Source organism: Rattus norvegicus, chromosome 3 (genome assembly GCF_021556685.1).
Source record: "Rattus norvegicus strain SHRSP/BbbUtx chromosome 3, alternate assembly SHRSP_T2T, whole genome shotgun sequence".
Classification (NCBI taxonomy): Eukaryota; Metazoa; Chordata; class Mammalia; order Rodentia; family Muridae; genus Rattus; species Rattus norvegicus.
The window spans coordinates 96,165,595-96,179,997 of NC_141536.1; the positions used below are offsets into that span (position 1 = coordinate 96,165,595).

At 41.3% G+C, this 14,403-nt stretch overlaps 1 long non-coding RNA gene across 1 annotated transcript in view; it reads right to left on the reverse strand.

Moving 5' to 3' along the window:
- LOC134486420 (uncharacterized) overlaps nt 1–13,862 on the reverse strand; it is a 77,305-nt gene extending 63,443 nt beyond the window's left edge. Inside the window, exon 1 of the long non-coding RNA XR_015683711.1 lies at nt 13,716–13,862. This is a non-coding gene — a long non-coding RNA (uncharacterized LOC134486420). The remainder of the gene's footprint in view (nt 1–13,715) is intronic.
- Between the last annotated feature and the right edge of the window lie 541 nt (nt 13,863–14,403).

Consider the following 14,403-nt stretch of genomic DNA (forward strand, 5'->3'; position numbering starts at 1 on the left):
CTCTATGATTTATGCCACCCAAGTGACTTTCTTGTGAATTTTCTTATTTAATTATCATAAGTTCTATCATGCTAAAGATAAAGATGGAAACATGATGCTTTTGTAGATTCATAAATTCTGACAACAAATCAGAGTTCTATGAAATACCCAATATCCAATAATTTAAGAGAGTTAAACTAATTAAATTAAACTAAATACTCAACTTATCTTTGTATTCAAAGGTCTATAATGTGAAGTAGAAAAGGCATGTGGAGATCTTAGAAGCCAAGGAAAATGCATACTTTAATAAGAAGATTAAATTGTTTTAGAGTTTTGGGCATCTATGAGTAGCTGACAGATCAAGGGTGAATAACTTAAGTGCCAGGATGTGGCCATGTCTCGGCTGAGCTTTCAGAGTCTTTGATGTTATTGGAGAGAATGAGCAACTGCTAAGAAAACTATTCTTCCAGAGGGCCTAGGTTCAATTCCCAACACCCATATGTTAGCACACAACTGTCTGTAACTCCAGTTCTAGTAAGTCCAATGCCTTTGGACTTCCTCAGGCACCAGATATACTTGTGTTGTATACATGTTCATGCAAGCAAAACACCTATACACATTTTAAAAAGTCACCCAAATTTTGACCATCAGCAACACCAAGAATGTTGAAGCAATAAGTTCTTGAACTTCTTTAGGTGGCTTAACAGATTTTTTTTTTATTAAGAAGCTAGGAATTCTCAACACTTTTCAGTAATTCATCCTGCATGGAGTAAAACATGGAGGGACTCCATATATGTATCAGATTCAAAAGGTTACAGCATTAATTTCTGAGGAAGGATGGCTGGCTGGCATTGAGATGTATATAAAATGTCATCTTTCTGTGGCTCTGTTAAGCTTTGAGAGAGGCTGAGCTGCAGCCTTGGCCTTCAGACGTTCATGCTGTACTGGTGTGGCTGGCTTGTACCAGCTGTGTGCTGTTAGTCTTTACTCTTTGACTCCATGGATACCCATCTCCTTGCTCTTAGGAGAAAGGCCAACCTCCCTGGTGAAGCCCATGTGGTCTAACCCTGCCCACCTCTGCTCTACCCTCCCTGAGTACACTAGTCTCATTTAGTTCTTTGACTATTTGAAGTCTTTTTTTTGGTCACTCATGGGGTTCCTTGAGCTTTTCCTTCAGGCAGTTGTTAGAATACATTTTCTCATTGTATTAGCACAGTATCTTCCTCATTTGTACTTTGCCTGCTTTGTTCCCTGTTGGTACAGGCTTAGCAAACTGACAGGTTTGCTTTTGCTAACATCAGCATTTAGTGCTTGTCGGTTGTTGAGGTGGACAAAAGAATGCATCTGTGAATGTTGGCTTTCTGGTGAGCTTTTAGACTGGCTGGATCAACATTCAACTAGGAGGGATTTTAGATGGACATTTATCGGACAGATAGAGGACTTGATGTCTGTGATTCCTTCCAGGCCAACGAGTCTTCTCCTTCAAAGAGGCTTTTTGTCAGTTTGCTTTAGCCATTGCTTTTGTCTTTATTGGAGAGAGAGAGAGAGAGAGAGAGAGAGAGAGAGAGAGAGAGAGAGAGAGAGAGAGAGAGAGAGAGAGAGAACACTGAACTTTAAGCTTTAAGGTGATGCAGAAAGACCAGGAATCCCCTAGAAATGAGGTTGGTTTCTCTGCTTGCCTTACTCAAGTGAGGCCTCCTTTGGAAAGGAGGTGGGGGTCCATTGTGAATGTCAAACTCCTGGACATCAATGAGTTTTGTATTTTCCAATGAAGGTTTATGATTAAACCTCAGTAACTCAAATGCACCATCCGTGAAGAATGCCAGCTCCAACTGGTAATTCTTGTTTTTTTTTTCATCTCCTCCTCCTTTATTTAAAAAATTCCCTGCCACTGAATTTCTCAGACCACAGGCAGGAGTGGGGGGGGGGGGCATTTGCATTCTGATGACACAGAAACACTTGCCCATGAATGGAAGCCTATTCTAATGACAATAGAAGGGAAAGACAAGCATCTGAAGCTAGAAGGGCAGGTGGTCTCTATAAAGAGTGAGGACCACTCTTCCTTACTCAGAAAGGCTGGGGCAACAGTGGCCTCTACCTGGAGATGGAATGAGTTTCACCAATACCTTAAGCTGTGGAAGCTGGCTGCTGGCTGCTGGCTGGCATTGTGGAATTAAAAGGTAGCATATTGAAATCTACAAACCGTTTCTGTACCCCCACTTGACTTTCCTACTCTTTCACAGATGATGTCATCAGCTTTTATGTGGTACATCAGCATTTATGTGGTACTCTCATGGTCTCCTGCATTATTCTAATTATTCCCAACAATGTTGTCGGGTAGGTTTTACAGCACCCACTTTTCTGGTGGGAAAACTGAGTTTACAAGAGTTTTGTAACTTGCCTAGTACACACCATTATGAGGTACATGAACCAGTATTCTAAAGTCAGGTTTGTTGGCTCCAAACCTTCTGCTTGCCACTGAGTCTAATAGAAATCCCAGCAAGGTGTAGAGGTCTGGCCCCTTCTTCCCATGGGCCTTCTCTCCAGGAAAGGTATCGAGATCTCTGTGCTTATCAGTTCTACTGCTATGCTACTAATTTCTCTGTATAACTCAGGGCCAATTTTTCTTCCAGAGAGGCCATTCCCGGCAAAGCAATGAGCTGTCTTCCAAGCCCTTCAGACTGCCATGATAACACCTCACCCTCACAGACCAAAAGCTCTGTTTTAAGCCCAGAGCAACTGGTTAGCCTGAACGGGTAAAACGACCTAATACTGCCCTAATGAAGAGTTTGAAAGTCCACTTGGGGCTTGAAATGTTTTTTTGGATCGGTCTGATGGGTGAAAAGACTTCAGTCACTATATTCAGATGAGAAGGGCCATCAGAATGGGGCCAAATACTTGAGCTTTCTCTTTGAGGACATGACTGAGCTGAGATGTCCATGGTGAGGTGGGCATAGGAAGAGGGAGGGGCTTTCAAGACAAAGTAGTGAGGGCTCAGTCCTTTTTACAGTTTGCTAGCTGATGTAAGACCATTACTGCTTAGATAATGGACGTCTCAGATGTCCTAGCAGGTGTCTCCATTGGTCCAGAGACAGAGGAGGAAGATGCTGCAGCTTCTAAACTATGAGATTCTAACTCTCTGGTCTTTCTCCTCATTGCTTTACCCAGAGAAAAGGAGTTAGCCTAAGGCATCTGGATGTGTTCCTACTGACAGTTTTATCTCACTTCACAGTGTCTTATTATTATAAAGAACAAACAAAACCAACCAATCAACCAACCACCCCCTCCCAAAAAAACCTTATTTCACATAGGTAATTGAATAATCACATGTGGACTTTTTGATATCTTCTATGAATAAAACATTTCCTTTGTCAAAATTTGGATTATAATACACAGGTCACAGTTTTCCATTTCTTAATATAGCAATGTCATCTTTCCAATGATGAAAACAATTCTCTTTTACTGGACTACATTTATTTACTTGTGGTGTGTGTGTGTGTGTGTGTGTGTGTGTGTGTGTGTGTGTGTGTGTGTGAGAACGGGTGACAGCCAGAGGTAAACATGAGATGTTTTCTCTTGTCTTTGCATCCCCTCACTCCACTGCCTCAGGCCTGTGCCTGTCTTTTTTTTTTTTTTTTTTTTTTTTTAATGTGGGTTCTTGAGGATCAGGTCCTTGTGTTTGTATGGCAAACAATTTATCAACGGGACCATCTTTATTTATCAAGTACACACTCCCACGTGATTCCTTTAGTGAGTCACTCACTGTTGAGAATTCTGGTTGTTTACTGATACTTGCTATTGTTAGCACCACCAGAGCAAAGCTACTTGGCTGTGTGTAGGACACATCCCTAGGACAAATGTTCAGAAGTCACATTTCTACCCTACTTTTGGAAATGTGTGTTCGAATCCCTCTTTAGGCAAGTTGTACTGATTTATGCTTTGTCCATGGGTGAGCATTTTCTCACACTTCAGCATTAACACAGAGCTCTTAACTCCGAACTTAGTAAAATGTTAAAAAAATGGACAAATTTGTCAACAGGAATTTCAAATTTGACAACAGAAATTTCAATTTGGTGAACACTTACAATGTATAAATAAGGTATTCTGCAATCTGAGATAACATCAGTGTAGCCAGCCATTCTTTTCTGTCCATGAGAGATTAATTCAGGACCCTTCTGAATATGAAAGCCTGTGTCTACTCAAGACCCTTTTAAAGGTACAGTGGTTGAACAGAGCAAAGCAAATCCTTCTGCGCTATCTAAAATTGTGCTAAGATTAAAGTACCTATCACAACACTATGTGACCGGTTGTTACATTTATGTTTAGGCAAGGATGACAAGAAAGTCTTTGTATGTTTAGTGTGGAAACATTTTTTAAGTACTTTTAATAAGAAATTTGAATGCGCATATCTGTCTGTATGGAGGACAGGTCATAGCAGAAAGACCAGCAATGGTCGGCTAGAAACTCATGGCATAGTAGGTGAACTGGTTGTGGACAAGCAGTATGTGTCCTGACAACACTGACAGCCTAAAGCTGAAGATGGAAGGCCGGGTCCTCAGTTCTTCTCTTAGAGATGTACTGCTCTCTGGCCCATGGTAGCTATCGAGGCCTTTGAAAGGGGGACTGACGGGTGTGTGTGTGGATTTGAGTTTTTGGAAAATCCTTCTGGCTGTACCTTCTTTTGGCTCTTCTCTTGATCATATGTTTGTTTTGCTTCACTCCAGCAAGGAAGGAAAAAAAAAAGACAGGCTGAAAGCCTGGACAGAGATGTGGAAAGTTTGAGCACGTTTTCCCAAGTTCTTTTAAGAGGCAAAAAATCCTTAATTGTAAATTTCTATGTATTAAATTTTGTTTTGAAGACATTTGAGAAAGATAATAATGAAATTTCTAATAATCTCATCCACTTCTATGGTTTATAACTGCCTCCTCTTCTTTCCTTCACACAGAGAACACCTCCAGAGCTGTTAGACTCTCTGGCCATGACTCATGGTATACAGGCCCACACAAAAGCAGGAGCCTTGCCTAATTACGACTTTCAGTCTCTATATAAGCAGATCTACTTTTGGGCCATGGAGATAACAGACATGCAATTAATCTGGAAGGCCAAAAAACATGACAAAACAACAAAGCAAAAAACAAACACTAAGAAAAAAATCTCACAAATATGAATGCTTAAAAACAATTCTTCCTTTCTTAAGTTCACAGTAAGTTCCTTTCTTAAGAAACACAGTAAGTACACATCAGACCCCATGAACCTGTTGTCAGAACCGAAGTTTCCTTGTAACAGGCCTCATCTCTTCCACATTGTTACCAACACAAAACCAATCCCAAGTTTATGATTAGTCCTAGAGCTGGGCAGATGGCTAAGCAGTCAGTATGCCTTCTCCTCTTATATATGAGCTGGCACTTCTTACATGGTTCCTAGCACCAAGTTGGAAAAGCTCACGGGACCCCACACCATCTTCTGGTCTCTTTGGTCACAAATACACTTATGGTATATACCCACATAGTCACACAGGCATAGCCATAAAACATCTGTATTTTTTCATCAGCTGTTTCTAAAAACCAAAACTAGCTTTACCCAGAATTCTTTTGTTGTACTTAATTTTTACTGATTGTTCTTATACATACTGTCTTAGATATTGGCCTGGAGTCATTTCAACTCTTCTATTAAATGTAAATAACAATAAAAATTGGAGGAATCTAATCCTTAAATACAAGAATTTCTAATAGGAACAATTTCTGGTGTCATAGTTCATTCAGTAAAATGGGTCAGTCTTCAAATTCTATTTTTGTTAATGATTCATCTATTGATCTCTGCAGTATTAATTAGAAACTATAAAGAAATATCTGAGTGATTCTTGTTCCTTGGCTTCTGCTTAAGGTAATCTCAACTGTCACTCCTTAAAAATGCTGACAAATTCTACCTGACACCCACCTCTCCCTGAATTTTTAATCTCTCATACTGTTAAAAAAAAGTCTCCCCACCCCAGGTGCAGTTGGAAACTCCCCAAGTTCTCTTAAATCTTGCTGCCTCAGAACAGGTCTATGATATCTCATTGAAGAATAAACTTGTAGGGGACATCAGCTCATCCAAGGCCACTGGCTCTGCCCTAGTACTATGATCACAGAGGTCTTAGCTCAGAATTATGATCCTGTCCCAGATGATATTGTTGATGGAGGACTTAAATTGCCCAAGTTGACCCTTCATTTCAGATTCAGTGAAATATGAGGACTCCAACCTCACAACCTCCACCCCAAGCCATCCTTTTTAATGGACGTGTCAGGGGCTTTCTGTTTGAAAATGCAATTTGTGTGGACCGACAGAGCATGCTCTGAAAGAGGAGATGTTTACCATGAGCAAAATGGAAGTTGCTGGAAAGTCCCTGCCTATTTAAAGTCCAGGGGCCTGACATCTAGATTAAAAACAAACTTAAAAAAAAAAGCCTTTGTGTCCACAGAGAGGAATTCAGAGAGGAGCCAAAGCATGACCACAGAGGACGAGTGGGGTCTTGTCAACCATGGCCCAACCACAACTGTCAGTGTTGGAGAGGACAAGGATGTGATGAGAAAAGGAGATGTATGTAAGTATTTAGGAACTGAAGTCCTAACAGTTGGTAACAGCAACGTGAGATCACTTTTGGGTGTGGAAAAAGCAGGCAAATGCAAAGAAGGAAATTTACTTAAGAAACTTCCTTTCTTAGTTGCAGTATCAACGTAAGGATCTACAATTACAAAATGTGTTCCAAAGGTTTACATGGGTAAGAACACTCAAAGAATAGATAGATAATTTAAATAACTTGTCTATGACATACAAACACACACATAAACATATATGGAGACTATCCACACTGAGTAGATCAATATACTGTATACACAAGTCGAGGAGAATCTCCATTTTCCACAGTTGGAGCAAGAGGGAGTTTATAGATAAGTAAATAGCACTTTTCCTTAAAAAAGGCAAACACTGACCCCTAAAATTGGCTATATGGAATGTTATGAGAACAGGAAAGAGTGAATCTTAAGATTCTTTTCATTCTCGCCTGTTACCTTAAACATTAACACTATCAGCACATAGTACCAATGCTCCGTCAGGCTTTTGGTCTCTAAAGAACATTACTAACTTTTTTGTTGTTGTTGTTGTTAATTTTGACCTCTAAAGAATCAGCACTAGAAACTCTCTGAAGAAAGTACAAACTCATCCATTTGTTCTTGTTTCTAGATTAAGAATAGTGGTCCAGTTTGTCTCTCTCAATCTGGAGCATTTCAGAGCAGAAACAGAGTGAGCTCAGAAGAACTGGCGGGCATGGGGTGGTGGCATGAACAGGGCATAGCTTGCTTTTTTGGTCTCATAAAAGATCAGGGATTGTTTGACAAGGCAAAAGAAAACCATTAAGGAGGTTTAGACTACACGGTGACAGGATTGGATCTGTGGTTTTAAGATCACCCACGCTGGCTGCTTCATGTAATTAACATATTGGAAGGACCAGCGACATGAGCTCAGCCTCTGATTAGGTCTCAGACTTTTCCCAGTTCCCAGACATTGGACAGGAATACACATGGGGGAAAGAGTTAAGGGCATAAATAGCTTTACATGAAGTGCGAGGTAATTGGGTCTCTTTGCAACTCTGAAGCCAGTCTGGAAGAGGAAAGTAATATATTTCAAGACAAGGACGGTAAGAAATTATAGATGGTGTGAGCGTCCTTGCTAGTGCCGACTGGACTCGGTCGCTGCTAGTAAACATCAGGACACTGCACCAACAGCGTAAAGCTCATTCATTTGTACAACTATCCAGTGATTTTCCAGTGGATGAAAAGCATTGTACCAGCTTACAAGGTAGTCATAGTGTCAATTGCCTCCTAAAGTGGCTAGAAACAAAGATTAGAACACAGGAGGCAGAAGTCAGAGTTCCCGACAATGAGATCTGAGAGGAAAAATCAATGAACGAGTGAACAGGAAAACAATTTCAGTCAGTGATAAGAAGTGGGAAGGAAATAAAAGAGTGTTTGTTAGAAGGGCCTTCGTAAGGGTGTGGGTCTGTGGGCTGTTCCGGGTAATCGGGCAGCGTTTCGGGGAAGGTGACTTTTGTACTGAGATAAGAAACAGTCATAATACAGGGGAGGGAATGAACCTGCCTCACAATATGCTTGGAAAAGGACGGGGACGCTCTTGTGATTGAAGGAACAGAGGAGGGTAGAGGCGCGGAAGAACAGGCAAGAGGAGAGTCATCACAGGCTTAACAGCCATTTTCACACGGCTCTTGAATTTTGTTCTAAGAGCAGCTTGAAAGCGCTTGAGGACTCTGAACAAAGGAGAGTCGAGCATGTTGAGGAGAACCAGGATAATGTCGGGATACATAGCACTGAAGTTGACAGTGCAGTGGTCCACGGGAGGAAGGCGCTCCAATAGTGTCATAGTCATGTGGTGGTGAAGCCGAGGTTTCAGGGGCAGCATATCTTTGCAGGTCATGGCAGCAGAGCCAGTGCTGTGCCTCATGGTTTCTCTAATCTTCTGGGGCTGGAGAAAAGGCTGAGTGTCCTGGGCAGGCTCTTAAAGTCATGTCGTTTGAAAAAACAAACAAACAAACAAACAAACAAACAAACAAACAAACAAACTGCCTTTACTGACTAACTACTGAGAGATCAGAGAACCACACCTAGAAGGAAGGGAAGCCTAGGACACAAAACCCTGTCTCTGTCCTCCCTTGTCATAAGCAGGTCAGCTCTAGCTTCAACTCGCACATTGCCTTAGCTGAAGAAAACTCTCGTGTCACAGGCCCCAGGCAGCTTACAAGGTAGTCATAGTGTCAATTGCCTTCCAAAGTGGCAGGGAAGTTTCACTTCCCATCACGCAAACATTTCTTACTATAATATTTCTTCCAGCAGAAAGTGGGATGTTTAGAAACCTTTGAAATAGAATTTTTAGTGAAGAACCAAATTGCAACCTGAATGACTCAGTTTTTTATATAACTTTATATTTTCACATTTCTTTATAATAATACCCCCAAACCAGTGGAAATACAATGTCTGAAGATACGAAGATATAAGGATGCTTAAAAGAGAAACCAAAGGTGGGGGCTGGGGATTTAGCTCAGTGGTAGAGCGCTTACCTAGGAAGCGCACGGCCCTGGGTTCGGTCCCCAGCTCCGGGGGAAAAAAAAAAAAAAAAAAAAAAAAAAAAAGAGAAACCAAGGGAATGAGGCGGGTGGGGGAGTCACATTTCAGCTATCTTTTGGCAGCTGGAGGAATCAGGACAGGGAACATAAATCATCAACTTATGCATATTCTACTCCTATGCTTTATTTTTTTATGTATACATATTTTAAAATTTGCAATGATTCCCCAAGAAAAATAGAAAAGGAAAAGAAACCATGAAATATTTTTTAAAAGTATTGTTTTCAAGGCATTCCAGTTGCCCTGGATTGTTCTCTGGTCCAATTGTCTGATATGTGACCTTCAGAACAGGAAGCACATGATTCTGTGTTTCACAGGGCACTGACCTGCCTCAGGGTTACAATGCTCTGAAAATGCTCCCCTCTCCCCCTCTTCCCTATGCTAGTGACCTTGACCAGGTTATTTCCCTTGGGTGGTCTTTAGCTTTGCCAAAGCAAAAGGAAAAGCAATGGATACCTGAACCACATTCTTCGCTCATAGCAGACATGAGTAGTCAATCACCCATGTATTCTCTATAAATTAGAAGTGTTTTGAACATAGACTTTGGCAATGGATTAAAGACAACAAGAGCTGGTAAATCTGTGTCCTTAATGCTTCATATTTAAAGTCCTTTCCCATTTGTTCACCTTTTCTGACCTTTCCTGTCCATTTTACATTCAACGTTCCTTTAATTATTTTGTGGGGGCTCTCTAAAAGAATGTCTCATTTACAATGACCCACAAATCGTCATGTCTCAAAGCCAACGGGCACTAGACTGTCAGTAAAACCTGGCCAGAAGGCACTGTTTCTCTTACCTTTATGCAACCACATTTCAGATCTAGAATCCATCAGATCATACTGTGAAGTACTAAGCCCGTTCAGCATGTTAGTCCATACAAGGACTGGGCCCTACTTTATGCTGCAAGCTTGTGGAAAAAATGAGAGAACTCAGAAAAGCCTCTTGTAGAAGTGACGAAAAGGGAGGTGGGGTCAGGATTGCAAGACAATGCTGCCCCAAGGTCTGAGTAATAAGGGGGTTAAAGGTCACAGAGACCGGCACGAGGCAGATTAAGGAGAATGCCCACTCAAGTTGTTTCTCAAGGCTGCAGTTTCTCAGCGATTAACTTCGCCGAATGAACTAAGGGGCTTTGCTTATTCTGCGATTCCAAGTCATTTGTTTGAAATTTATGAACAAGAACACAAAAACCCAGAGAGGTATTTTGACAGGCGAGCACTACGCGCCCTCTAGTGGCGGGACATTGGTAACTCGGGCGATCCCTGCCTTGTTTGATAGTCCGGGATTCCAGACACATTGTTTTTCAAATGTTTAAATGCTACCAAGGAGTTTTATGTAGTGTTATCAGTTTATAAGGACCTCTAAGCTGTAAAATAACTCGTCACATTAAAAAAATTGTAACCACAAAGATATGAGAGTTCGATGAGCCGGTGGTGTGACCTTCAACTTTAGTTTTCTCTATTCCTTTCTGTAGCTTGTCTTTCTTGTAACAATACGCTTTAGATATCTGGGTTATCAGTAGACAACCTCTTGTAACTTTGGTCTTTCATTCAGCACAATGCCACTCACAACTGGCTTTTAACATGCTGTTGCTTGTTTCTCAGTTGTGAAGGAATACCACACAGTAAAATTCTGCAACTCAGTAGAAAGATCGTGATTTTACTCCTAAAGATTGAGTCAGTTATTCTAGGAACAGGTCCGTGAATTGCTATAGGTGTCTGTGTTCCATTGCAGTGAACTGGAAACTGCATGTGCCAGGAATTCAACCTGGTGCCCTGTTAAATCGTCATTTGGTATTGGCTCTGCTTCATAAGACACTGATTTCTATCTATACACTTGAAGGCTGACTTTTTCTCTCTCATTTTAGGTAACTGTTTTTATAAGGTGATATCTCTTTAACTAACTTGGTAACTCTGAGTTGATGTGGGACTTTTAAGTACTTTCTCTAATATACCAAGCACACAGTGGAACAAAATTAAGTATATATTTTTTAAATGATCTTTTCAAACAAAGAGTTCTGTATGTGTGCTCAGGAAATGGGCCCCACCACTTCAGGGGATTAAGGGGAGCTAGGGCAGCACTCAGGTTATTCAAGTGCCCTACCACTAGATTGTAGTGGTCACCTCCCTTCTCTCTTTTTGAGGCAGGATCTTGCTATGTAGACCAGGCTAGCCTACAACTTACAGTGATATTCCTGCCTCTCTACTTTTCAACAGGGATTATAAGTGTGAGTTACCATATCTGGCATTTTGGAACTTTCTTTGGGGAGGGGTGTTCTTGGAGGCAGGGTCTTATAAGACCTACTGTGGCTTGGAGCTCACTATGTAGCTGAGGATGACATTGACCTCCAGATCCTCTGCTTCTGCCTCCCAAGTGCTTGGATTACAGGCATGGGACACACACCGTACCCGCCTTTGACTTATTATTTGTGTAGATACATGTGTGTGCTGCACATTTATGTGTGCATGGGTACACATATGTGCACTAGCTTATAGAAGACAAAAGACAACTTCAGGAGCTGTTCCTTAGATAAGGGTCATTCCTTAGGTTCTATCCTTAGATGCCTTTATTTTTGAGACAGGTCCTTCAATAACCTGATACTTACAGAGTTGGAGAGGTTGATTGACCTGCAAGTCCCGAAACACAGCCTGTCTTTGCTACCTCAGCCCTGAGGTTAAAACTATGTATCACTGTGCTTGGCTTTTTTAATTGTCCGCCACCCCACATGGATTCTGGAGAACAAACTCCAGGTCCTCATGTGTACTCAAAATAAGTAGTTCAACAGTAACTGGTCTGCCTCCCGCTCCTTGTATTTAACTTTGAGACAGGGTTTCCCTAAGTTATTCAGCCTGGTCTTCAACTTCCTCCATAATCTAGATAGGGTTTCAGTAAGTTGTCCAGCTTGGCCTTGAACTTTCTCCATAATGTAGGGAGGCCTTGAAGTTATGATTCTTCTGCTTCAGCCTCCTGAGCATCTGGGAATACAAGCCTATGCAATCAGACTCCAGTGTGTGTGTGTGTGTGTGTGTGTGTGTGTGTGTGTGTGTGTGTGTGTGTGTCCTCCTATAAATGCAGTTACCAAAACCTTGAAAACTTTATATGTCTTCATGATCAACAGGCTTGGGTCATGAGAAAGACTGACCCTTCTTCCCTCCTATCACTCTGTAGATGAGGAAAGTCAGGATTAGTGGGGAAGCAACAGCCAGTTACACAGCTCGATGATGATGTCATCAAACTTTGAGTTCTATTATGGACATGAAACAAACATCTAATATTGTAAAATTATTTTAGTAATTCATAATCAGAATGATTTCATTAAACCCAATGGTTTCCAGTACGTAGGGCTAATCTTTTATAGCAAAGAAAGATTTTAAGGTCAGGATAAAATTTAAAGCCATTATGAACACTATGATAATGATTTTTTCCTTTCTTTTCTTTTAAACTCCACCTATATAGAGTATCCTGGTTTGATAATGTAATCCATCTGCCACTAGATGAATAGAACATTTTTTTTCTAGAGCATAAAACTCCGAGGGCTCGATTCTTTCCAAGGACACAATCTGCTATGAAGCAGGATTTGTTAGAACATAGCACAACCTCTTCTCTTTTGGAATTTACATGAGATCTGGTAACTGCTCCTGTACCCTTTGATAGTGTTTGTTGGGCATTTTACAAATCAAGAAAGATATAGTATTTCAGTGGATATGGTTAAGATTTTAGTTTACCTTCTCAGGGACATTCTATGGTTTGGGATCTGAGATGTGGCTTGCTGGTAATTTGGGACTGATGTATTCAAATCCTTGGATACTGTCAATAAGAGGGGTTTTAAACTTGATTAAGCTCTACACAGTTAGCAAAGACAATGGTTATCAAAGGCAATGGTTATCCCTATGAATGATGAATGTCATAATCTATCGGCTAACCTTCCACACATTTCTAGGTTATGGCTCATATTGCCTCTAACCAAGATCGTGCCTTCATGCTGTGATCTTAAAGGCATAACTTGTAGCCATCGTGTGCCTTAGAGGCTTATTCAGGCTGAGCAACATGCCCAGAATTTATTCCTTAATAAAGAATGTTAAGATACTATAAACCCAGCTGGCCTGCTTGCATAGGCAAGTGAAGAAATGTTGAGTACATTGTCTGGGGCTTTCTTAAATGAATTAGGCAGAAGGCTCTAGCTAGGGGAGCCAATAGCAACATGACAGTCTCTTTAGTGGTATGAGAAGCAGGACCAATTTGCCTGGAATCTCTATTTTTAAAGCCAACTTGATGATCAGAGTCTTGGAGATGAATGGGAAGAAAGTTGTAGCCATACTGAGACCATAACTGCCAATCACTGAGCCTGTCTGTCTATGATGAGCCTGTGATGAGATAATGACCAATCATGATCCCGACCCCCATGTCATTTGATAGAATTTATTTATCCTCTAAACTGGTCCACACTACTTATTCCTGGAATAGAGTCAGTGGACAAACTACTCTAGTTCATGGCCCAACATTTTACTTGCTTTATATCCAGAGTCTAAAACAATCACCCCTATGCAGCTTTTCACTCAAGACTTACATGTCTTATGTCACAGATGAAGAAACTGAATTACAAAAAGCAGGTGGCAGGGCTAAAGCTTGCGTGCAGTCTCTGGTCTCTAGTCCAGCTTTTCTCTCTCTGCGGAGCCCAGGCCATCTGCGAGAAGCAGGAAGTCTAATGAAATCTGACTGTTGGCCTTGGGTGTTGGACTCCTTCAGTATGTCTGGAAACAAGGAGGAAACTTACTGACTGGAACTTCCTGCATCAATACTGAATTGACACAGAGAGCTAACTGATAGTGTGTTCCAGTAGCAGAAAGAGGAAATGCATGAGGCAGCTCGATTGTAATTAAGAATGAGTGGAAAACAGGAAAACAAATGGTCTCCCAGGCAGGCCAAATATGGTGTTGCTTGGATGAGTTCCTTCCTGCTCTTGGCAAAGTAGTTACCATTCATGCCTCAGAAGGCGCTCAAGATGTCCAATGCTCCTGGACGCTCTAACAGTGGGTTCATTGAACAGTTCAACAGACTGTGGGCTGTAGTATGCAAAGTACTGGGGTGGAGGGGGGCTCGGAGGTCCAGAAGCAGAAATGAATATAGTAGGCTCGCTGCTTTTGATTTGCTTCTGGTCTCATGGGAAAGACTGATCTGGTAAACAACTTCTTGGAACATGAGGCAGAATGAAGTCAGCGCCATAACTGAGGGAAAAAGTAAGATCCGTGTGAGCC